At 39.8% G+C, this 24,099-nt stretch overlaps 1 protein-coding gene across 12 annotated transcripts in view; it reads right to left on the bottom strand.

Moving 5' to 3' along the window:
- Window positions 1-24,099, bottom strand: part of LOC121888517 — a 192,425-nt gene that overhangs the window by 36,362 nt on the left and 131,964 nt on the right. For 7 of the 12 annotated variants that reach the window (XR_006093254.1, XR_006093253.1, XR_006093255.1 and 4 more), the window contains 5 exons: window positions 19,492-19,589; window positions 19,105-19,256; window positions 17,583-17,713; window positions 14,346-14,399; window positions 12,114-12,208 (listed from right to left, as the gene is read on the bottom strand). The gene's annotated coding sequence lies outside the window, so the exon portion shown is untranslated. Of the gene's footprint in view, window positions 1-11,428; window positions 11,679-12,113; window positions 12,209-14,345; window positions 14,400-17,582; window positions 17,714-19,104; window positions 19,257-19,491; window positions 19,590-23,608; window positions 23,734-24,099 lie in introns of those variants that run through there. The other 5 variants (XR_006093264.1, XR_006093257.1, XR_006093252.1 and 2 more) reach the window with 4 other exon arrangements.

Raw genomic sequence — 24,099 nt, 5'->3', positions numbered from 1 at the left:
CTCTATCCGTCTCAAAGAATGACACCACGTTATGTGAGTTTACAAATGTTTTCACTTCATTGCCTTTGTGTCATTTGTGACAGACGTGCCACTGCCTCGGGAGGACAGGGTAAGCATTGTGTTTGTGATGCTATCAAAATGGAAAAGTGACACTCAAACTGGAGGGTCTACAGGGACAGTTGAGGAAAATGTCCCTCCTGCCTTATGTGGCGGCACTTCTATCTCTTCCCGTCCTATTGCAGATGTGTTTTAAATAACAATTTCATCCTGTCTCATTCCTGTCATTTTAAATCCCAATTTTGTGTCAATACAGAGCAAAGAGCTGAAAGAATCAGCACAGGTCATACAAAGGGAAACAATTAAGTATTAAAGTGACATTGGACTTCCCTCACCACCTCTACAGATTTGAGTTTTTAAAACATTTTCCGAATTTATGTTGCAAAAATATCATATATCCCTCTGCTGAAATTACCCAGTTATAAGCTGAATCAGATGATAATATACAGCTAAAACCTTTAAAGCTCCACAGAGTGAGTTTCACCATGAGAGACTCCAAAACAAACTCACAGCAGAGAGCCTACAGGCTTAATGAATACCAAACCTATGAACCTCATGGTAAAAAAAACCAAAAAAACAACATCACTGACTATAAGCTTGAGACAAGATGCGTACAGCACTCTCCCATGTTTGCACACCCAATCACATACTGCTATTTCCTCTGTAACAGGTGCTATAGCAAAATTATCACTGATTTGCTCATGGCATGGCCACAAGATGTCCTTGGCAGAAAAACATACACAGAGGTCAAGTGTTTGAATAAACTACTAATGCTGTAGTTTTTCTGATGTGGACATTTTCCACTATAAAAAAATATATTATGTGCATAGTTTGGCTCTGCGGAGTCACTGCAGTACAGCTTGCAATCAACCTGTGTCAACTTGTGACCTGGAAGCTGCAGCTTGTAGCTTCCCAATAGTGAGTCGATGAGAACCAGAAAGACTCAATCGTATGAACCGCTGAACCAAAACTGTGAGCCGAGAAACAGCTGAAAACTGTGTAAAACTGCAGTCTGGTTTGTTGATTCTCAGTGGGATCATCAGTGCTAGCAACCACTCGACTCACTGTTAATATTACTTAATGTCGCTAGAAATTCCACCGACTCCTGTCATCTTTTGAGACATGTTTTTTTTTTCATCCCAAAGACACAATGTCATCAAGTAATTAAAAAGTAAAAAATAAATCCTCAACAGCCATCTCTTGAGAAATTACATGTTGTATTAAATTGATTTTGATCAGAACAAATGTTTTTACTGCAAATCCAGCAGTGAAAAGGATGAACTAAAATACAAAGATGTCAACAGGCACCCGACCCGCTGAAGCGCCACTGAGCAGGAAATAACTGCAGCACTGGGTACATTCCTGTTTAGCTGACTGTGCACTGTGAACTCCCTTTGGAAGAATAAATGATTTCCCCATGAGGATCGATAAAGCATCACATTATCATTATTATTTAACTAGAGCTTGGACAGATTGTGAACATGGATGTAACACAGGCTGTACTCCTGTAGCCCAACCTCAATACTAACCTACTTGACCTTAGTGAGAACTTCAGCAGCAGGATCATACAGCACAGAGAGAGGCTATAGGTTAGTAGACCCTAGAGCTATGTGAGGGTGCTATTACAACTGTATGGGCTGTTGATCTCTAATGGCTGTGTGCTGGGCTGTAATAGTGCTTGGACAGAGTGGAAAAGAGAAAATAAGAAGAGGTAATCTTGGAAAATGCTGACCTCTGAGCCACAAAAAGTAGGTGAGAAGTGTTAACGGCTTCTTGGCGCTACTCCAAGGTTTTCTTTATAACCTTTGGCCTTTTTTCTCTATAGACTCTAGAGAGCAGACCTGCTCTATCCAGCCCCTGTTCTTACTATAGCCTTTTCACTGCCCTTATTTCAGGGTCAAATAAAACCAAACACGATTTTTACTGTAGGCAGGTTCTCTGTTGTGTTGTGTTTGCATGTGTCTGTGTACCACTAAGAGCTGAGGAAAGTCATGAGATGTTTGTAGAAGATACTTTAACTTGGGTTAATTTCAAATGCTCTCAAGTTAGTTGGCTCAGCGTGACCGTCTGCTCTGCCTTTGATAGAACCCTGATGTTACTGTCGTATGCAAAGATTTGATTGGCTGTATGGAAACAAGGTCCCCATCTACATAGATGGATAATTAATGGTGTTCTGTCAAATTAATTTAAAATTAAGGGGCACCATCATGAATCAAAAAATATAAAATATAAATTTCTCCCTTTTGGTTTCTGATTTTTTTTCTCAAACGAGAACACAGGACAAGTGATTGAAAGAGCAAATATGTATTCTGTAGCAGACAAAAAAGAGAGAAAAAAATAGAAAAAGAAATTTAAATTCAATTGGACTTTAAACACAATAAATCTTCACATGTAAGAAAACAATTCAAATCCTTTACATGAACAAAAATAGTAATATAATAAAGTAAAACATATTCAATTTAAAGCCTGTAATACTTTAAGTATTAAAAAGAGAACCTATTCAAGGATAGGTAAACTGGAGTTCAAGTACAGTGTTGTAGTCCAGGTAGTCTTGCACGGCCAGGTAATTTAAACTGTTAATACTTTTCATGATTTATTTTTAAACGGTTTTACCTGCAAAATCTTAATCTTCAATAGAAAGTGACTAAAGCTGCCAAATAAAGTGGATTAAAAAGCACAATATTTAGTAATGTACTTAAGTAAGAGTCCCACAACCTCAAACCAAACCTCTGGTCTGGAAATGAAATCTAAGTAAAAGGGATAGATGTAAAATGTTATGAATAGAAATAAATCATTATGTGGCTCACTAAGAATAGGAAAAAGTACATATACAGTGATGCACAAATGGTTGTCTTGGCAGAAAAGACAAAATATTATCAGTAGGCTGGTTGGCTGAAGAAGACAAATGACAGATGTCAGCTTCAAAGTTGTTACCTTGTCACTAATATGTCGTGACCTACTCCCTCCCCTCTATGCCTCCATCACACCCCTCCAGCCATTAACGCAGTTAGGGCCCGGCCAGGGGAATAAGCCTGCATTAGTACAAACAAGTCTGCTGGTGTGATATTGATGGTTGTCACTGCCATCGGTTGTTTGGACCATGAACATTTTCAGAGCAGTGTTTTCTAAGACTCCAACGAGTGTGTATTAACCCTATCTAATTGATCATACGCGATTTGATTAACTATTGGCTTTCTTTAACAACATTAAACCAAAGACAAAATGAAGATATCCACATGCAGCGTATAAAATCAATCAAGACCACACACACACATAAGCACACACACACACACACATGCTCTCACAGATCTCCTGATTAAGACTGACTCAGTGCTTGCACACCTCATCAACCCTGCGCGACAACTCCCCGGAGAAAACAGGCCTCATTATGCCAGAACAAAAACAATGACACCCAGTGCTAGCTGTGACTCTTTTGCTAATGGACGAGCCGAGCAGGGAAGGAGGCAGATGTGGATCTATGGGTTAAGGCCCGTACCGGGAGCGCGCAAGCACGAAACCTGATGTGATAGCGTGCCTCGTGGGCAAGTATTATTCCAACTGTATATCATTAGCAGGGTGCGTTTTCTAATTAGCAATAGGGCAGAATAATGAATACAGCTCCATTAATCAAAAGGTAATATATGTAAAAGTACTGTTTTATGGCCTTAGGGAAGAGCGTGAAAGGTAAGAGAGAAAACACAAAAATGAGATGGAATGTGAAAACAGCTATCATTGCCTTGCTGAAAAGAACATTGCTTTTCATATTCATTTACACACATTCTTTTATGCAATTTATGGTGCTTGCTCTTTGGAGCCCAAATAGAGCGGATTTGAAGTGGGGAGAGTGAAACAAGAAGGGAAAATTTGAGTCAGCACAAGCCCTCCTCCTCTGTTCAAATTATAGCACAAATTGTTGTCTTACATGATAATTAAGGAGGTATAGCGAGTGTCATATTCAGCGGTAGTCTTCTCCTGTGTAGTCAACTACAAGTAAAAATGATTTCACCTGGCCTGGAAAGTCATTAGCTCAGTGTGGTCAGCCTACATATGAAATATATAAACGATTTAAGGTCCCTTTAAACAATAAACAAGTGAAATGAGGTCAGAGGTTCAACCTTAAACCTGTCTGTATGCATTAAGTTGGAGGGTTTTTATATCATATTTTAAAATTTCTCTTTTAACTTCAGTCAAATAACAAAAATTCTTATCCAAATCAATGAATGTGACACAGAACAGCAGTAAAACCTCACATTTGAGAAGCTGAAATGTGAACGTTTGGCGTTTTTGCTTGAAAAATGAACCGGAACGATTAACTGATCGGAAAAATAGTTGCGGATTAACTGTCGATTAATCTAAATTTTGAAGGTCAAAGTTACATTGTACTGATAAATATCACCCTTGATTGATCATGTGAGAGAGAAGAAATATAAAGAAATAAAAGCTAAGGAGAGAGGGAGAACAATGGTCTAATTAATCTGGTCACAGTGGTATTATCTATCATCTGATCTCTCAGGCGAGTGCCGGGGGGAAATGTGCTCAACTTTACAGATGCACTGCAGGTGAGATGCCGTAATGTTAGGGATGGGGGAGACAAGAGAGAGAAAGAGAGAGAGAGAGAGAGAGAGAGAAGAAATTGGGAGACAGAGGAAAAAAGAGGTGAAAGGATGGAGAGAAAAATAGAGGGATAATAGATGATCTTGGTGCCTCTTCAAGAAATGTTTGAGAAAGCATTTAAGTGATCTGATATTTCTGCTGCCACAACACTCCTGGCTACTTTACGCTGAATCTCCAGCTCGAGCCTTTTTTCATACATTTGCACCTCGCATCCAAAGTGAGCAAAGCCATCTCCTTGTGACAGCAGCCCGGGCTTTTAAATGCATCCTAAGATATAAATAAAGTTTGCTGAGCGGAAGCTGCAAATGCATTTATCCACCCCTAGAAAAACATAAAGATGAATCCTGAAGTCTTTGTGAGAGGGAAAAAATAGAAATGTCATTAAATTCCTCTGAAATATAGATCACTTTTCACAGGAAAAGACACTTGGCACGCTGGAAGTCAAGTTTATTCATCTCAACTTGGTGCTGAAATAATTTGGTGAAGGTCTATGTACAGTATCATTTTGGATTTAAATGCAGAATAATTTATTTCTGAGATTTAAGTATATTTAAAAGTTTGAGTCATTTGAATATAAAAACGCATTTGCTTAATTTTTTGACACCTTTCCATCAGTGAAAATAAAACACAAGCAATCACTTGTGCAAATATTCAATTTTACATTCAATATTTACGTTAAAATTGCTGTCTTCTAGCTGATTTTACTGGCAAAAACAGGCCTAAAAAATGAAAACAAATCATAAATACAAAGTCAAAGAGCAATAAGTGGTGCAAAAGATTGTAAAATAATCAAACTTTGTCCATGTTTGTTGGCTTCAATGAACAGAGAGGGAGCTCAAATTTTAGAGAAGAAAAAAAAAAAAAACGGGAGATCGTCTCTGACGTGCATATGATTCTCTGTGATTTGACATGTTGTCTCAACCATGATTTGTTGCCACTCCCCAGAGAGCAGAGTTAAAAGACTTGGAGTGACTTGAGGAAGACATACACTTTAATCACGTTAGCGAAGTTTCATGAAAATTTCAGATCAAGATGCCAACATCTGCTTTCCATTATTAATCACTGTTGTCACCACAAAGAAGATCCTGGCAACATGATACACTTGACTTCTGAAGTTACTTACTTTCGACTGTAACACAGGTATTACTGTCGCGCACGCAAGCGCACACACAAATTGTACATGCACACGTCTTCCTGCACGCACACACAAAACATATAGAAACATTGTTGGTAAAGAACAGATTACATGTAATTTATGGAAATGTACATACACACACACACAATTAAAGATATATGAAAAAAAAATGGTTCAAATAATAAAAACTGAAAGAAAAATCAAAACAAACTACGTTAAATGAGTAAATGGGACTGAGAGCTTGACAAGTTAGTGAGGAAGACAGAATAAAAGAGAATCAGAATCAGCTGGCTTTTTTTTTGCATTCTTCTTTTCACTTAAACATCACGCTCCTCCCTGTACTTAAAAGCAGGCCTTCGATGTCTATTTTCCCATTCTATCTTATCAGTGGCATTTATCTCCTAACGAGGGTAATGATATCAGCAATATCAAAGTAGCACTTTTGTCATGTTGCATTAGGGTCCCTCCCCCTCTACCTGCTTACACACCTCTGATCAGCGATTGTTTGCCGAGATAGCGAGTGAAAGACAACTATTTATGTATAAAAGAGAGCAGAGCCTGTCGTCTGCTTGGCAGTTGATCATCCTTAAGCAGCTCACCACCTCCTAACAACCTACATCTCTTTTCATTCTGCCTTCTTTTTTTTTTTTACTTTGCTCAGGCTGTCTTTCACTCCTCTCTTCATGTGGACTGGGTTATCCGATCAGACTGTGAAACAAGCCAGCGAAGGGACGCCTGACAGCGCCAATTAGAGAGGACAGAACAGCGAGCCCTTTCTACATGCATTACGCTAAATAAGGCTTTTGTGTACAAAGAACTGCGGTGAAGAAGTGTGGACAAGCTTCACTGGCTAGTTTGCAAACAAATGAGCTTCAGTGCTTGTTGTGATGCCAAAACATGACAGATTTGCTTCACAGTTTGCACAAGAAATTCACTCTAATGATAATTCAAATTTAAACAGAAGTACAGACTCATATGTGTACGGTGTTGGTACAAAGATATGAATTAGTGTTAGACAGATATGAATATACAGAAAAGTGGCCTGACGTCTTTTGTCAGTATCATGCAGCTAAACTTATAGTGTTTTTTTTCTTTTTCAGACTCAGCTGTAAGTGATTCCAAATTGTACTTAATCTAAAGTAGGAGTAGTAGTAGCCACTGCACTAAAACAGTATGAAATGTGTATGAAAATGTTAGTAATAAAATAATAATGCAAAAATAATGTCCGTCTTTGACCTAAAATCACCCTTAAGGAGAGTTTTTCTCAGGGTCAAACGTGACTTCAGCTTCCCTTTAAGGAGCAATTAACTGAACAAATGTGTGTGTAAAAAAACCTTCGGTATGTAACTTTAAGTTTCAGGAGTTTTCAGAGTGATTTTCAGAGTTTCAGGGTGAAGTTTTACACCAGCACTTACACTGCAGTTATATTTTATCTGGTGATGAAGGATCATCAGTGTGCAGATGTATCAGTGTAAAGAACCACATGACATCACCACCAGATGGCGCTTTAGCCCTTTAGATCTGTCTTCTCTTCCCATGCAAAGAGCACACACACACACATACACACACACGCACACACAGCCTGTATGAATGAACTGATTAGGCCCCATGTAAACAGGCTGCATCTAGTATAGCATTAGATTCATATGAGAAGCTCTGGCATGATGCTACTGGACCTCGCATTCATTTATTTATAAGGATATCTGTAGTTGCTAATGAATGCATATTGCAATTATTAGTATTCTGTCAAATATTTAACATTATAGTTTATTTATTGCATTTGGCCTAGCCTTCACTGCACAGTTATGTTTTGTGTAAAATTATGTATGCTTCTGTTTTAATGCAGTCTTTGCAATGACATTAACAAATTCCCTTCTTAGTCAAAATCAAAATTTAAACAAGTTCCATTTTAATACAGCTTATTTTTTAAATAATATGATACAGATAAAATGAATAAATGGTTTAAACCTGTTTATGGAAAATTGAAAGAGTATTCATCTTTGTGTTGCTTTGTACAGATACATTTTAAACAAGCCACAAGTATAAATGTGAGAACACACGTGCACAGCAACACCTCACTTGCCGTTTTTCATGACAGCACATTAGACTACAACGAGCTGAGATGCAATGCAGCCGGAGCACAAAGCACGCTGAGGCAGTGGGGTTCAAGGAAACAATATGAGATCGATATGCACGCGCCTTTCTGCTTCTCCGAGGTGTGCGGGGCCTGAATGCCCGGCGGTGCTGCTCTTCTAACACAAGCTTCATTACCACACTGCAACATGGGGTCTCTTATAAAATACAATAAGAGAGGGAATGAAGTGAGACAACAAGGAGAAACACTGGGGAAAGGCCACTGAAGGCGAGGCTGATGCTTCTCAGCGTCCACACAAACACAAACACAAACACATACACACACACAGCACAATGTTTTATCTTAATCGAAATGATGTCAGAGCTGTTGTGCTCATATAAAGACAGACTGACAAAAAACAAAAACCTCACCAGACCCACCACACATGCACATAAAGAAAAATAAACAATATTAATTTCAAAAGATGAATGAAAAAAAGATGAAAAAAAAAAAATCAAAAAGGGTGGTATTCATGTATGAGAAGCTGTCTGATTATGGTTTGTGCTTCAGCGCTGCAACACTGACTGACTAAAGGACTGATGGTCTGTGGGAAAGACCTGCCTCAGCCCTTCACGCTCCCATGCTCATCGCTCAGCCACCCAGGGAACTGTGTCCTTCATGGGACCTCCACCTCACACTGCCCTGATAGCGCCTTGCTACCTTTCTGCCTCTCCACGCTTCTACTTCTGCATCCGCGCAAAGAAAGGGACGGGGCATTGCTAATTGGTGATCAGGGATGGGTGTCGCACCAGGGGGCGGCCCCTTGATGATGGGGGCCAAAGTGTTGGAGTAAATGTGAGGGGCGCAGGCAGTTGTTGAAAGGTTGAAGCTGAATATGAATGATAAGCCAGAAACACTCACAGTACAACAAATGCTTTCACCTGGGTGCACACACCTTTAGATGGCTGCAGACTTGAAATAATAATAGGTAATTCAAATGTTTACTTGATGTTTTTACTGGCTTGAACACTGGCTAATTGCTGTAGTCTGATCAAAAACATATACACTATATCTGACCCCCACACTTCCTTGGGCATTTAATTTGCCTTTGCCTATACTGCAGGTAGAAAAAACATTTGCATAGCATAGGACAGCGGAGAAATGAAAAGCCTCCTGTGTCCACGCTTCAAATGAACAAACAGCTGTGTTGCTGCTGGAGCTGAACAGAGGCATCGAGCCGTGTGGCCAGCCCCCTGCCCTCTCCCTGTTGCCTTGGCTGGCTGTAAACAGACTGAGAGGCAGGGAGGTCGAGGCACGCTGCCTGGGAGCCCAGGCACCACCAAGGCACGCTAATTACAACAATAATGGAGCCTGATCGCAGGTCCTTGCAGGCCATGTCTCCCAGTAAACTACCTCTATGTATACTAGCTATCAATGTTGCTTTTTCCTGGTGTTTGAGATTAGCACGTAGCTGTTCTCTGTACCCCACCAGGGGGATGCCTAGGCTGGTTAGAGCATGTTAAAAAGGCCCCCAGCTCCAGCTCAGGCAGCAGGCCCTGGCCTAGCATAGTTAGGCCTAATGAGCAGGCGTTAGCGTAAACATGCGTTAATGCTGTGGGGAAACAGGCAGGGTCGGGTCAGGGAAGTGATGTTACCGGTAGGGTGGCTAGCACACCAGAGCTGGGGTCCTGATTAGTGCTCATAAATAATGCAACAGGCGAGGCTGGTTGGAGAACGGGATTGGCTGTAGCGAGGTGAGGCTGCATAACGATGACAGGGGACCTGTGTGAGGTCGCAGTGAGTCAGGCTCTGCTGGTAAAGCTTATGATTCAACTAAAACTATGACATCCATGTAAGGAATGCTCATTTACTTTGTGTCATCATCGAGATTGTGCTCCTGTTTTTATAGCTGTGATGGTATTAACCTCACGTGTGAGCCTGCTCACTTTTAGATGACATATGCTACCGCAGAGCTGATCATTAACCCTTGTGTGGCAGAGATGTGGAGTGTAATGTGGTGGACACGGCTGCAGGCTACAGCCAGTAGGGCTTCACACTTGGCTATGTGTCAGTTTGAGATGCAGTGAGGGACAGAGTTCAAAGGTCAAATCCATTACGGAGGATTGAGAGGGAGTTTCTGTTTGAGGGCAACATGTCATATGTTGCTATGGGAACGTGGGGTATGAACTCTGCCCTCTGTGAACTTCAGCTGAGACCAGAGGAGAGAGTGAGACTCAGGGGCTACCACACAACTCCATTAAACCACTGAATCAATTGGCACAAAAGGAGAAGGACAGTCTGATGCAGATGGAGGAAGTGCCTCATTACTCAACTACTGGACAAATATTAAGTGATTCCATTAATCAAAAATGTATTATAAAATACTCCTTAAATCTCCCTGATCCAGAAATCTTCAGTCAGCACACAGTTCAAGGTTGAGAATAAAAACATCAACAACAAATTTTTCACACTATCACAAAATCACCTTTTCTGTGGCAGGATTATGTGACATTTCTAGTGTGACTTTGCTGCATCTCAACAGACACTAAATGGTAATAAATAAAGTTGAAAATGCCAATTCACACAGAAAAATAAGAACAAAAGAACTAATTAAACTGTTAAAATTACAGTATGTTTCATTAGTGTTGTTATGCACATGACTGTAATGCACTTTTCTGAAATCACAAATGCACTGCCCTGCTGTGATGTGTTGTACAATGTGTCACCTGAGTATAAATTTAGACCTGAACATTGTAGATTTTATGGTAATATGAATTTCAATCCTTCAATATACCATTGTTTCAGTGCTTATAAGCTAAGCTTATAAGTATCTATTGGTAAAAAAAGTTTTGAGTTTTAGGATTGTCATATACATAAAAAGCTTAAAGATATGGACATACAGTAGTTTCTGTGAAGGCAGTCAAAGGTTTTTGAGGAGACGCATACTGGTGAGAAGACTTATAGCTCTCTATTCCTGTAATGTAGCACAATGACTTAACAGCCGTCGATGCTACTGAGTGGTAACACAGGGTCGTCCGGCAAAAAAGTTGAACGAGGCTCAACTTTTGCTGCAACGCAATGTGACATCATCCGGCCATGTGCTGTGTTGATCAATCACATACATGCAAGTGCACGTTCCTGGTGGATTACTTTTAAATGTGAACATTGTATTTCTACCATTTACCTCATGATCATCGCAATAAAAAAAATAGTTGCCATCGTGATAACTTTCCAGAGCTGTAAAATCCTGTCTGTGACTATTACAAACCACTTTGTGGACCATCCCCATAAACTGTGCATAAATATTTTAGTCCAACTGGCCTTCCTAGATTACATTTCATTGTCTCACCGGTACTTTTAACAACATGCCTCCACCAATGCAGTTTTAACGCAGGGCTGTTTAGAGTCTACAGCCATGCTAGTGGACCTGTGAGGCTGTACTTAGGCACAGCAGTGCATTGAGCTAAATACTAACATTAGCATACTAACATTTGCTAATAAGCACAACACACAAAGTACAGCTGAGGCTGCTGGAGGTCCTAGAGAAAAAGTCAAGGGATCACCAAAGTCAGTGGGATCCATCCTCTGGGGATAATGAATGTCTGTACAAAATTTCATGGAAATCCATCAAATAGTTGTCCAGATATTTAAGTCTGGACCAAATTGGTGGACTGACTGACTGTCAGACTGACATTGTCATTCCCGGGGCTGCTAGCATGCCTAAAAATGAACAGGCTACACAAAGGTGCAACAACGTTACACTGTACTAACATTAATCCTCTTCTGTGTTTTACCCACCTGTGAAGCAAAACCCACAAGAAACATTAACGTGCAGGTAAATCAAGGGTTTTTCAGACCAAATTACACATTAGTCTTTTTTTCCCAGACTTTAGCAGATATTTTAATGATTTTGATATCAAATCCAGCTACTTCCATTCATTCACAATTTGACCCTGTCTGTCATCATAGTTCAACAACTGAGATCATTTGATCTATAGTATAACAGTAAAACTCTCCTATCCAAACATTTATCCTCAACTCCCTTATGGATTTAGCACCATAGAAGTACAACATACAGTAAGACACAGATTAGTACTCATGCCGGTAGTTTATACTGCAAGGCCAAACAAATCACCAGGGATTTGAAAAAACAAGATGTTCTCAAATTAACCCTAACAGAAATCAGGGAAAGCAGTAAGGTGAGACCAAACAAGAGCCCCAGGACTTGGATACCTGATCAATTAGTCCCCAGGAATCCACAAAGGCAGCAGCTAACCCAGTGTGCTTCTGTTTATTGCGAAGGTCTTTAGGTGCACGGGAACCAAAAACTGTAGTACAAAAAAACAACTGGTGAGAAATCGAACTATAACATTTTAAAAAGCATAAAATTGGAGAACCAAATCAGGAATTAGCAGTCAAAACATAAGCCAAACTGGAGCTGGAAAACACAAGGTCGCTCCATTACATTTTTGGCTGCAACAACCATATCACACACACAGACACATGCTCTCACTTGCACATACAGACACACACACACACTCGCGTACACATACACCATTCCCTCTCCGTTCCCTCTCCACACACAATGATGGCTCAGAGTCAAGTCCAGACGAGGGCATGCATCTGAAACCAAGAGTGAATCCATATTACATGTGTAGTGCGCTGTCTGTCTGGGTCCGGGTCATCAATTATGAATAGAAATATACAGCCTCCACAGCCTAGGCCCTGGTGTCTCACCACTTGTAAAGGATTTCTTAAAAGGGGGACAGACACACAGGTTTGTCATTTAGATGCATGCCCAGGACTTAAGAGACAGACAACGAGGAGGTTTCCTGTTCTCTTACACTTCCTGCCTGGGGAACTTTCTTCTGCTTTCATTTAGACCAATCCCTGTTGTGCTTAACTTAAGTGAGGCATCAGAAACTTATACTTAAAATACTAACAGCTACAATTATTGAGAGTTAAGTCAGATACACATAACGATGTGATGATACATACCTGCATGGCGTATAGGCCTAAATCCTTTCTATTATGAAAAGCATCACAATGGCAGCAAAGTTGTGACCATCTCCTACGTAGAGTATCTAATATCAGTCCAAAGTCAAATATAAAAACCCAACACGTGTGTTCTTGTTGCTCTGTAGCTGTTCAGAGGAAAAAACAATAACAGCAACAACAAAACAACACAACGGTACATCACAGCTACTGTCTGCATAATGTTTCTCCTGTGGAGAAGTCATTAATCATAACTAAACATCCCAAATCTTCTAAGAATTAAACAAAACATCCCACCTTTGTGTGTGTTTATGTATAAATCTAACACACTCGGCTACAATGCAGCAGGCATGGAATTACAGAGCACATGTAGCTGGCAAAACAAATTTGCAATTCTCCTTGTCTATTCCCAAACCCCCAGTGTACTGCACATGCCCTCTAGAGACAGAACAAACAGCGGTTAAGATGTTTAAAAGGCTTTGCTTTCTTAGATACCTGTGCAGCTGAATACCAATAGACTGCTCTTACATTAAGGGGGGGTGGTGACAAGGTACTACATTTAGAGCTAGCAGGGAAATGCTAACTCCTCTGGTTTCCTCAAGGGCAAAAATGTGCTTAATGCCTTTGCGTGATGTTATGTGAAGGTGTGTCTTGTGATTGTGTGGCTTATTCTGTTGCTATTCAGTCTATGAGCTGAGGTAAACACTGTGGCCCCACAAGTGTGCTGTAGTCCTTTCGACTAGTGGGACATATCCCACTGGTTTCTAAAAGGTCATTGTCATTATTGTTGCTTAGCAACCTTGTATGGGGTGCCATAGGTGTTCAGTAATTGTAGATGTGTATGCTTAGATGCGGAAGATCATGGGAAAACTAAATGTATGATGAACCTAACAGATAACACTGATCTATTTTGTTATTTTGTGTTTAAGTATGTTTCCATCTGCCTGTTTTTGTAAGCATCCTGAATTTCTGTTTAAAAAAAAATTGTCAAGGAAACTTCCATCAAAATAACAAAATATATATACTACATCTAAAACACTTTACTTGATTGAAGTGGAAAACACAAAAAGGAAAAAAAAAGAAGAGACTTTTCAAATAAACAATGATGTTGCAGAACCACATATTTCTGCTTCCTGTGCTTGTGATTTCTGGCACTAGTGTGTAGATGCAGCATCCTTTATACTTTATGTCTCTGTTCCACCAAAAAGCCCAGAAAAAAATTGAATGGGAGCAGAGAAAACACCACATGGTTTGTGTGGACAGGGGAAACAAATTAGGAAAGGAAATAGCCATATTCCTGCATGTGGGCAGCAGCAGTGAAACTCCAGAAGTTACATAATTACAGAAAAAAATGCTTTTGAAAGTTATATCCTCTATGATTGTCATTATCTAAAACCACATTTTTGATACTATTCATGGCCAGACTTTTTTCAGCAATATCAAGTCAATGTATTGGCATTCTGTAATTACCTTTCTAAATAGTAGTTTGTCTGAGTCTGCCTGTCCCACGATGAATTCAAATTCCTGTAATGTGGAAGACAACATTTGATCAAGTTCAGTATTACTGTGTAAAACAACATGGCTGACTGTCTTCTTTAGTCTTTTTCAGCCCACACTTTTTGGATTAAGCTATAAACAGGTACAAAATTGTCTCTTCTTCTTTCTGCTCAGTTGTGACAGAGTCACAGCTTAAGGCATGTTTGCTGCCCTAAGTGGTCGATAGTCATTTCAAGTGGAACTCTGGGATCTCTATTATTAAAACACACTTGCTGTCACCACCTGTAACCACAGGTGTCAAAAAATTAGATGAAAGCTTGAAGGAGATCTATTCTGCATGTTACCGGGTCTATATTTTTATTCTGGGCTCTACTGGAATATCTTTTCAGTTCAAACAACTCCTTATCTATCTTAAACTGACTCTTTATGCAACCCCTCAGTTCAGCCTCTGTCTGAAACAGGCCGTTTTAGCTCTCTCTGTTCTGATTGATTAGGTGCATCTCGGCAGTAGTAGTAGGACCTCACTTCTTTTTCTTTTTCTTTACTTGAAATGGAAACCTCTCAAGTACATCTGTATATGTTTGAGTCTGAATCCTTTCTGAAATATGCGGGTGGACAATGTGAACAAACCATGGAACAACCTTAGTAACAGAGACTACCAAAGGATGGCCGTTTGTGGGCGTGCGCAAACAATCTGACGTCATCACAACTTTGCAAACAGAGCATTCAGAGCAGGCTGAAGCCCTGGCTTGACTTTCAGGGAGCATCTTTACATACATTCACCTCAAATTTCAGACCTTTGACAATGTTTAAGATTTGACATCATAACAGTATAAAAATAACAGAAAATCACAAAAATGTCCCCTTTAAGGATAATAACTTTTGATATTTTTTCCCATTGCACCCTTTTGAGAACATTCATATAAACATACTTGATGGATACACACATGGATTCACATTTTCATTAGCAGACTTTCTGGAGATAAATTTTCAAAATGTGAGAGGAAACATCCAACAAGCACGCTAGAATGTACGATGTAAATTCAAGGTTTTATCCTACGTGCTGCACTCTCAGACTTGACTATACTTTATTGAGGAAGATGTGGAATTTTCACTGGATGTTTTTTGCATCTTGTGTGATGATGTCAACCCACGGCTGGATGGAAGTTGGTCTCAGTTATATAGTAATACAATGTTAAAGCCAGTGAAAGGTATGTACAGAGCCCAGTATAGAGGCGGAGTGATCTCTGAGTCATGTCCCATTTGTGGAGGTTGATGGATTTCCCTCTTGCTCTGCTCCCTCAGCTCAGTGGGGAGAAGGCAGGGCTGATAAGGTGATTTATCTGCACCTTTCCACCTCCTGTAATGGATGGCACATCCACCTTTCCCCGAAACTTCATCATCTCACAGCTGCACCCCCTCTCTCACGAAGAGGTGTGTGAGAGAAATGAAACAGACAAGCTACACCGAAAAAAAAGAAGAAAAAAGAAAAAAAATGAAAACAGACTAACCAGATAGTGACTTCTTTTCCACACTTTCTCATTAAGGCTAGGAGAGTGTGGGGACATGACACTTAGCACTCTGAAGCCACTAAATCTCTCTCCCACAACAAGCAGAACCAAAATATTGGATAGATCTTGACTTCAGCACATTGCTTCAGCTTTGATTGATTCCTCAATTCCTTCATCTGGCCTCAGTCCTTTGGGTTCTTGCTCTGTGTTTCCATTGCATAGCTACAAGGGCTGGACAAAACGATGGGAACGCCCAACATACAAACAAGGAGTAGGGTGCTGCTATGAATTCTGTATTATTCTTTTATGCCTGAAGTTTTACAGTGCTTTGTAACTATTCTATTGTCCATGTTGACCCAGCAGTGAGTTTTGAATTGTAACACCTGAACAACAAAAAAGGTTGTTTGTCGGAGATCTAAGATCTAAAACGGGATCTAAAAGATCCAAAGATCTAAAATTATCCAACATCAAAACCAGCCAGATTTTGTGTTAATTATTTTGCAGCCCTGATTTATCTGGGTACCACTGTTGGAGAGAAACTGCAGTTGTATGGAACACACTGAACGTACGGATCAATGGTCGAGGAGGAGGTAATGCTACAGAAGTGGTTTGAGAAGTTTCAGTGGATGTTTTCATATGTTTTGACCCCTTTTTTACACACTTCTGGGTTGCCATTGTAACTACTGTGAACCCAAGCTGACCACAGCTGGAGCTCTACATGAAGGAGCAAACTACAAGCCCTTCAGAGCAACCTGACAAGCCTGGAGTTGGTGAGTATTTGATACTGAAGATATATTGGGCAAAGTTGGCTGAGTATGCCTTTAAGGCAGCTAAAACTATTTGGTTATTATAAGTTTAATGAAACTAGACCATGGTTAGGGAAAGGTCTTGAAGGTCATGTGCTTTGAATATCCATCCATGTATGTTGTATGTTGTTTTAACAAAAGACCACTGCTGCCAATTTTCTTGAGAGCAGTGATTACTCTGAAGATTGGAAGAGTTTGCTTGTTGGGGAAATGTGTCATTTGAAGTGTTTAACCAAACAATTGATGCTGTCATTTTTCAGATGAGTCTCCCCCTTCTCTTGCCCACATGCTTTATCTCCAGTAGGTTTAGTGTATGTTCTCACATTTGCAAATAACAAAAATGCTAACAGTACATAGGATTCTTTTTAAATTATTAAAATATTATGAAACAATTTATTATACTATTATTATTGTTTTGACTTTGCCTGTTGAATAATTCTGCACCTACACTCTATTTACTTTGAAAACAGATATAAAAGTGGTGATAACAACATTTCTTCTAAAAGCTCACACATTCTGCTAATTGGCTCTTGACTAACATGACTCACCAGCTTTGATGCCCAAGTTTTCATACAGTGTTTCATGTTTAATAAATACAATCCAATGGCACTAATTTTACAGGTCTTCTGTATCTGAATCCATATCTGTATTCTCCTCTGTAAACAGCTCCTCAGCTTTCCTTAAACATATTTATGATTTTTGCACCACAGAGAGGATATCAATTAACCTCAGTGGTCAGCATTAGAAACACAGCAGCATGCTGCTGGTTTCTGCTTCAGTGCCTCAGGCCGCTGGCTGACTCACCTATGTTTTAACAGCAGCGAGGAAAGAGGGCGGAGGGATGAGGAGGAGGAGGGAGACAATCAATAGCAGATCAAAGTGTTTTAGCTTACCTTGGGATGCAGAGAGAGAGAGGCGTTGTAATCAGCAAAGACACTGTTTACTCGCCAAGCCTTCCCAAGGCGGAGGGGAGGACTCCAGGCGCTGGGTAGGCTAGCTGCGGTACTTTCAACAACCTCTCAATCTGAAACTAGAGAGGGAAACAGAAGAGAATGATGTGAAACAATAAGCTAGTTTATGTCATTTCACTTTACTGTGCAGATTTGGTAACATGTTTACTTATGATTATAATGTAATTTATAACATGTAGAGTTAATTTGAAAATGCTATATTCTGCTGATACCTGAAATTGAACTGTTAATATATATATTTTTGGCTGGCAGGGGCAGGCATTTTAAACGCGAAAGTCTGTGACTGACTGAGTCACTGACCGATTGAGTGATGAAGTTACACCATTGGTCAACTGAATGATAAAGTTAACTTCATTAGTCGCCTTGGCCGAATGTCGCCTCTTCCTGTATCTGTTGTTTTAAATTAAAAGCCCTCTAGTGTTTCATACACAGTCCAGCTGTATACTAGGTTTTGACCTAGTCTTGTTTAAACTAGAGGATTCTGTTTTTGGAAATGTAAAAACTGACTTGAGGCATAAAAATATGCTTTATGTCGCAGCTGCGCATGTAAAATGCACTTAAAACTGAAGCATATCTGTTCATCAGATGCCTGTGAGGTGACAGAAAAACACGGCTGAAATGCATAAAGTGTAGACAGCCAGTTAACATTTGAGTTCTCCCGTCTAAATACAGAGGTCAGGGTGGATGGATGGGTCAACAAAACATTTTCAACCTTCAGTCAAAATAGGTTTTGTTAAAAAAACATTAACTACGTGGTTGTAACCATGACAACGCAGGTTCCCCAACCTTAACAAAGCACTAATTACAACCCAAATCATGATCTTTTCCTAAACCTAACCAGGTTGTTTTTGTACCTAAACCATAGTGTTGTCACATCATAAAATGTATTTATTTTTCCACAGTGATTTGTAAAGGTCCTACTGATAACTGCAGATCAGAAAACGCTTCTACGTGTAGTTCTGGAGTGCATGGAACAATGACGTATTTTGTTGTTGTTATTGCTCTTATTATTTCGCAAGTTGACAAAGACCTCATTCCTCAGCGAGAAAGATGTGACTCACAGAGGTGTGTCCTTCAGAGGAACTAGCCCAGTACCCTAGGCCTTAAGCACCGAATAAACCTTTACAGAATTTAATTAACATCACCTGTATGTTAAGTTAAAATGTGTGAGTGCTTCCTGTGTTTTATGAGGGATGGGACTGTAGTTTGTAAAATCAAATGTACCTGGGGCAGAATTTTCTCTGGACAGTAAAACTGAGTGTTTGCAGATTAACTCTCAAACCAGTGACAATAATGTACCAGTTCTCATGCGAAGTATGTAAAATGTTTCCAGTGTTTATCAAGTCACCTGCCTAACACACACAATTCAACTTTGTGTCAGTTTATCATCATTAGCATGTTAGTTTAGTCGTTTTTTTATCTTTGAAAATAGTAAAGGAGTGACCGGAAGGAAAAGTGGAAGGAAACACAAGTCAGCCACTGGGAGGTTTCATCTCAGCGATCCACATCCGTTGAGTAGACGGCTGGTTGAGTGACATTGACCCATGACACCAACCTCCCTCCACTGCCACATCCTCCAAGCTGTAAAAAGCATGTCTGAAACAAGGGGGGGTGGGGGCAGAGAGGGAGTGAAATGGGAGAGAGGAAGAGGAGGAGAAGGAGGAGGAGGAGGGGTGTTATGCTGAGTGTCCATGGAGGAAAAACCAAAGTGCTAAGATTTGTGAATGAATTAGGGATTGATTCCTCTTTTGGGGAGTCTCATGATAAGGGAAGTGAAGCCTGTTTTCTCCCTCCTTTATTTTTTCTCTGTTTTATTGTCATTTTGACTCACGTCCTCTTTTGGTCACCAGGGTGGCACCTGACCTGCTGCTTTCTGTCTCTTTCTCTCTCTCTGAGCTGAAGTGACCACACACCACACGTGTCACAGGCCTACCAGACAGGGGAAACCAGCAGTGATTTAGCAAACAAGCGCTCAATCAATGGTGCAGTGAAGCATGTAACACATGCCAGTCAAAACCTATTACGTTCAAACAGCCCTCTTCAACTTCCACTCCACTTGTCCGACCCTTGGGCTGGTAGCCAAAGAGACTGGCCAGAGGACAGCCACAGCGGTATAAGTCATACACTTAAAAGAAAATGTACTTGTTTGCAGCTGAATAGGCTCACTAATCTCACTAATTGTTTAATTTAAAAAGAAAATCATGTATAGTAATTTATTGGGAATATTCTGGTTATCAAAAATCTTGGTGAAAATGGGATTATAAAAACACCAGGACAAATACTGTTTAATCATTTTCCCACTTAGATGCTCCCCCTCTTGTCTTCACTCACTATTGTCAGAACATTTTCTGAGCCAAGCTCATCACAAGGGTTTACTGTAAACTATGGTGATCAAAATCTTGAAACAGAAAACATGACAACGTTTGAAATGTGAAGGTTTATGAAATCTCAATGAAAATCCAACCATGTCTACTAATATTTGCAACATTAAATACGTTTTGAAAGAAATGTGATACCTCTTGGATTTTTATCAACATAATGAGGAAACACTATGCAAAGTTCAATCTGCAAAGTTGTAAACTGAACATTTCACTTCAGTATGAACGTTATATGGTTCACTTACAACACATTTCATCTGTTTTCCCTACAATTTGTAGTTACGTTTTGGAAACTCAAGCACTTGGTTGAGATTTAGGGAAGATCATGATTTTGGTCAAAAAATTGAAAAAGTACCTGACGTAAAGCACTAACTGGGACGTGTTTACTCTTTCAATATTCAAACCAAACCTAACCTTAACTTTAAGAGTTCCAAACCTGACCACATGCAGGGTCTCTGGAGTCAAAGTCCTGGGTTTTGTTAACCCATCATCCACCTCAACCACCTCTGAGTTTGCAAAATTAATTAAAACTGATCTGCTTCTTGCAGGTATTTTTCAGTGAAAATCAGTAAACCACAAATCACAACCCCCGTCTAGTTTTGCAATACCAGACAATTAGAGGTCTGGGGATTTCTAAATGCACAGTAGTTGCTTGAACGGTGGCGAGAACGGTCGCTAACAAACCTAAGCCCCTTACATTTTGTCAAGGACATGCCTTACCAGGAATTATGCTCTCATCCCATTCTTCTCCATAGTGAAGTGCATGCCAACGCCCCAATATGAAGGGATGCCCTAAAAACAATTTCTTTTTAAACTCTCTAATTGTTTCCACCCAGTTTTAACAATGAAACTTGGGAGACTGTTCTCAGTCTCAGACTGACCTGTGAGTCTAACACCCAGTCACAGCTTGCATATGTCTATGAGTTGTGAGCAGTTCAACCAAAGAGTGGTATTCTTTTCTAAGATTGTTTAATCAGAATAGTTTTTAGAGGAATGAAGAGGTAAAACTCTCCAGTAAAAAAAGAAAGATTTAAAAAGTGCTAAAAAACAAAGATAATTTAGTTAGCAGGTGGGAACCTCTGCTCTACACAGGTGAGTGGACACATTATCAAGATACAAATTTCAATTCACTTTCCTTACTGCGATATTATTATGACTCTATTCAGCGATTACCAGCTGACTGTGTTTCTTCAGTTAAAAGGCCTGAGCAAACCCAATACCAATAGCACTAGAAAATGTGTGATGATGGACTCAGTCCTCTTTCCCTGCTACTGTCACTGTTGCTTTTTGGCCATCAGTGCAATAGTGAGGATCCTGGCATCACCTTGTGATTTACACACATGCATGTACACGTGCACTTGTGAAAAACCATACACACACACCACCCACACACATGCACACAAACACAAGATGAATTTAAAACACGCACACATACAAACATACATACACACACACACACAGACACAAGAATTCCCACACACACACACACACACACACACACACACACACACACACACACACACAAGAGGCAGGCTGCGAGCAAGCCGGGTTTTTGTGTAGCACCACATGCGAATGAGGCTAAAAGAAGTGAAATGAACCCTTTGAGTCAAAGAGGAGCTCGGGGCGTGCTGCAGGCAGAGAGCTCAGTCAGAGAGGGAGCTTGGCAGGCAAATGCGCCTTCTGTTGACAGCTTCCACTGAACATCTAATGGCAAGAGATGGGGGCCCACAACCGCTTTCTTCCATGCCATTGGTTTCCCATTTCATCGCATTTAGTAGGGCGCCTCTCAGCGCATTTGTAAATATGTCAAGTCACCATTCATATTTTACAGTTATTAGCATTGTCTCTCAATTTTTTTTATTCTTGAGCGATGTTGTTTTTCTTCTTTTTCTTTCTAAGGAAAGTTCTTTGTTTCAGCTCTTTTTCTGTTCAGAGTTAGAGAACAGGGCTAGGCACTGATGCCTTGGAGACTGGGTAGTTTTCTTTTTTTTTGGAGAAGGGGTTTATGTATTCTTTATGATGTGATATACAGCCCGGGAGAGGGAACATTGGGTAAGAACATACCAGTGCCAGGCTACTTTCTCAGCATGATATGAGGATGAAAATGATATGAGAATATGTGAGCTCTTGCTCTCTTTCTGTCAATACCTGAGGCTGCTATTGTAACACGTTGGGCTATCAAGATGTTCAAGGTAGTCTCGCACAATTTCTGATTTGCTTATTTAGTAAAAAAAACAAAAAATTAACAGCTGCAACAGAAAATAGAGCAGCATAGTATAAGATCCTCTGTGTCAAAAATATGGAAAAAGACAAATATAGATTGTATAATGTATGTCCACTATAAAAATTACAAATGGAAAAAAAAGAAAAACAAATGCACAAATCAATATTTCCCCTAGGCTCTACAGAACGTTTTAGCATCTTTCAGCTTATTGTTTTGGTTTTAAGGCCCATAACTTGCAGGAAAGCTCTGATAAACCCATCGTATGCTACTTGCCCCACAAAACATGACAAAGTTAGCGATTAGCTGGTGAACACAGTGGTACATTTACCAGCTGAAGAGCCAGATATTTCCCTGGGAATTTGGTGGAGACCAAAGGGGAGAGAAAAGGAGAGTGCATATTGGACTTACATTCACCAGATTGCCAGAAGCATAACTTCAAATGAATGCTAATTTTGCTCTGTATCTGCTGGGTATGTAAAGAGGCAACTGTTTACGAACATGTTGGCCAAAACAACTTTATAAGGTGATAATATATCACTATTATGTTTACAGTTTGTTCTACTGCATATTTCTGTGGTTGGATTTTATGTCTGTGCTGCTAATTACTCTTACTGCTCTGGAGCTACCTTTCTTGCTGACTATGAATACTAATAAAACATGTTCAAACCAAAGCCATCACACAGCAATGATGCTTTTTTTTGTATTTTCAATCATTTAAATTCATAGCAAATGCAAACTGTGGATCAACTTTTGCAATGGCTGATTCAAATAAAAGGCAGGCTGTGAGACAATCTTCTCCAGCAAACGTTAAAAAATGAAGTAGCCCCCTTTTTGAGACATCAAAGAAGCCAAAAGAGAGTCATGAATCACTTGATTACAATGAATATTGGTTCTGAAGCCTTAGCACAGTGAAACAATTAGCCAAAGAAGATGTTGGACTTGGTGTTAGTCAGGTCTGATGAGCACTTGTTGTCATGTGAGATCATTTAACATAACTTGCACTAGGCAAACCTAGTTTTCACATGGTAACATTGCTGCACAGTTGTAATGGCCATGTGAATACAGCAATAATACAAGTTTTCTAAACTGTAGCCAACAGGACAACACCACAAACACGACCCTGGATATTCAGACATTTTTGTTGCGGTTTAAACGTCATTTAAATTGCCTCTTGCCGTTGAAGAGGGGGACAATGTTGAGAAAATAACACATTTCTGCTTTAAAGGACTTTTTTTTATGAAAACCTTGATCTTAGAGTTAAACTGGGCCTTTTGCATTTAAACTCAGTTTCACTATGTGTGTACAATAAAGAATGACATCATTACTTGGAGGTACCTTACCCTCAGCACTCGTCCTCTGTCTCACAACCTTTAGAAGAAAGGCCACATCTCTGGCTATATTCCAATTAATATTTTCCTCTCCATGCTGTACGTACATACATCACCTTGATGTGCCCACTGCTCTGAATGCACTGAAGGAAATGAAGCGAGAAAGTACTTTTCTTAATGCTTGAAAATGATAAACATGTTGTTCCTTGGGTATCTAATTTGCTGTGATGGCATTAATCAGTGTTGCACGGCGGGCGATGGCAAAGCGGAAAGGACAAAATGAACCAGGACATTAGTCAATGAGAAGAATGATACATTACCTGCTCACTCATAAAGTCATTGAGTGGGGAAATTAGAGAAAGGACTTATTGTTCTTATGACTTAGATTCCCTGTGTAAGTATTGAACTATAGGGGGAAAAGAGGCGGGAAGACAGTTTTTGGATTTGTTTGACACAAATGTTCTTGTATACCAGTGGTAAAATTTGCATGAAATAAGACCATAAGCACT

The sequence above is a fragment of the Thunnus maccoyii genome, chromosome 2 (assembly GCF_910596095.1).
Source record: "Thunnus maccoyii chromosome 2, fThuMac1.1, whole genome shotgun sequence".
Lineage (NCBI taxonomy): Eukaryota > Metazoa > Chordata > Actinopteri > Scombriformes > Scombridae > Thunnus > Thunnus maccoyii.
The sequence above is the reverse complement of the archived record's forward strand: the minus strand, read 5'-3'. Positions and strand labels throughout refer to the sequence as shown.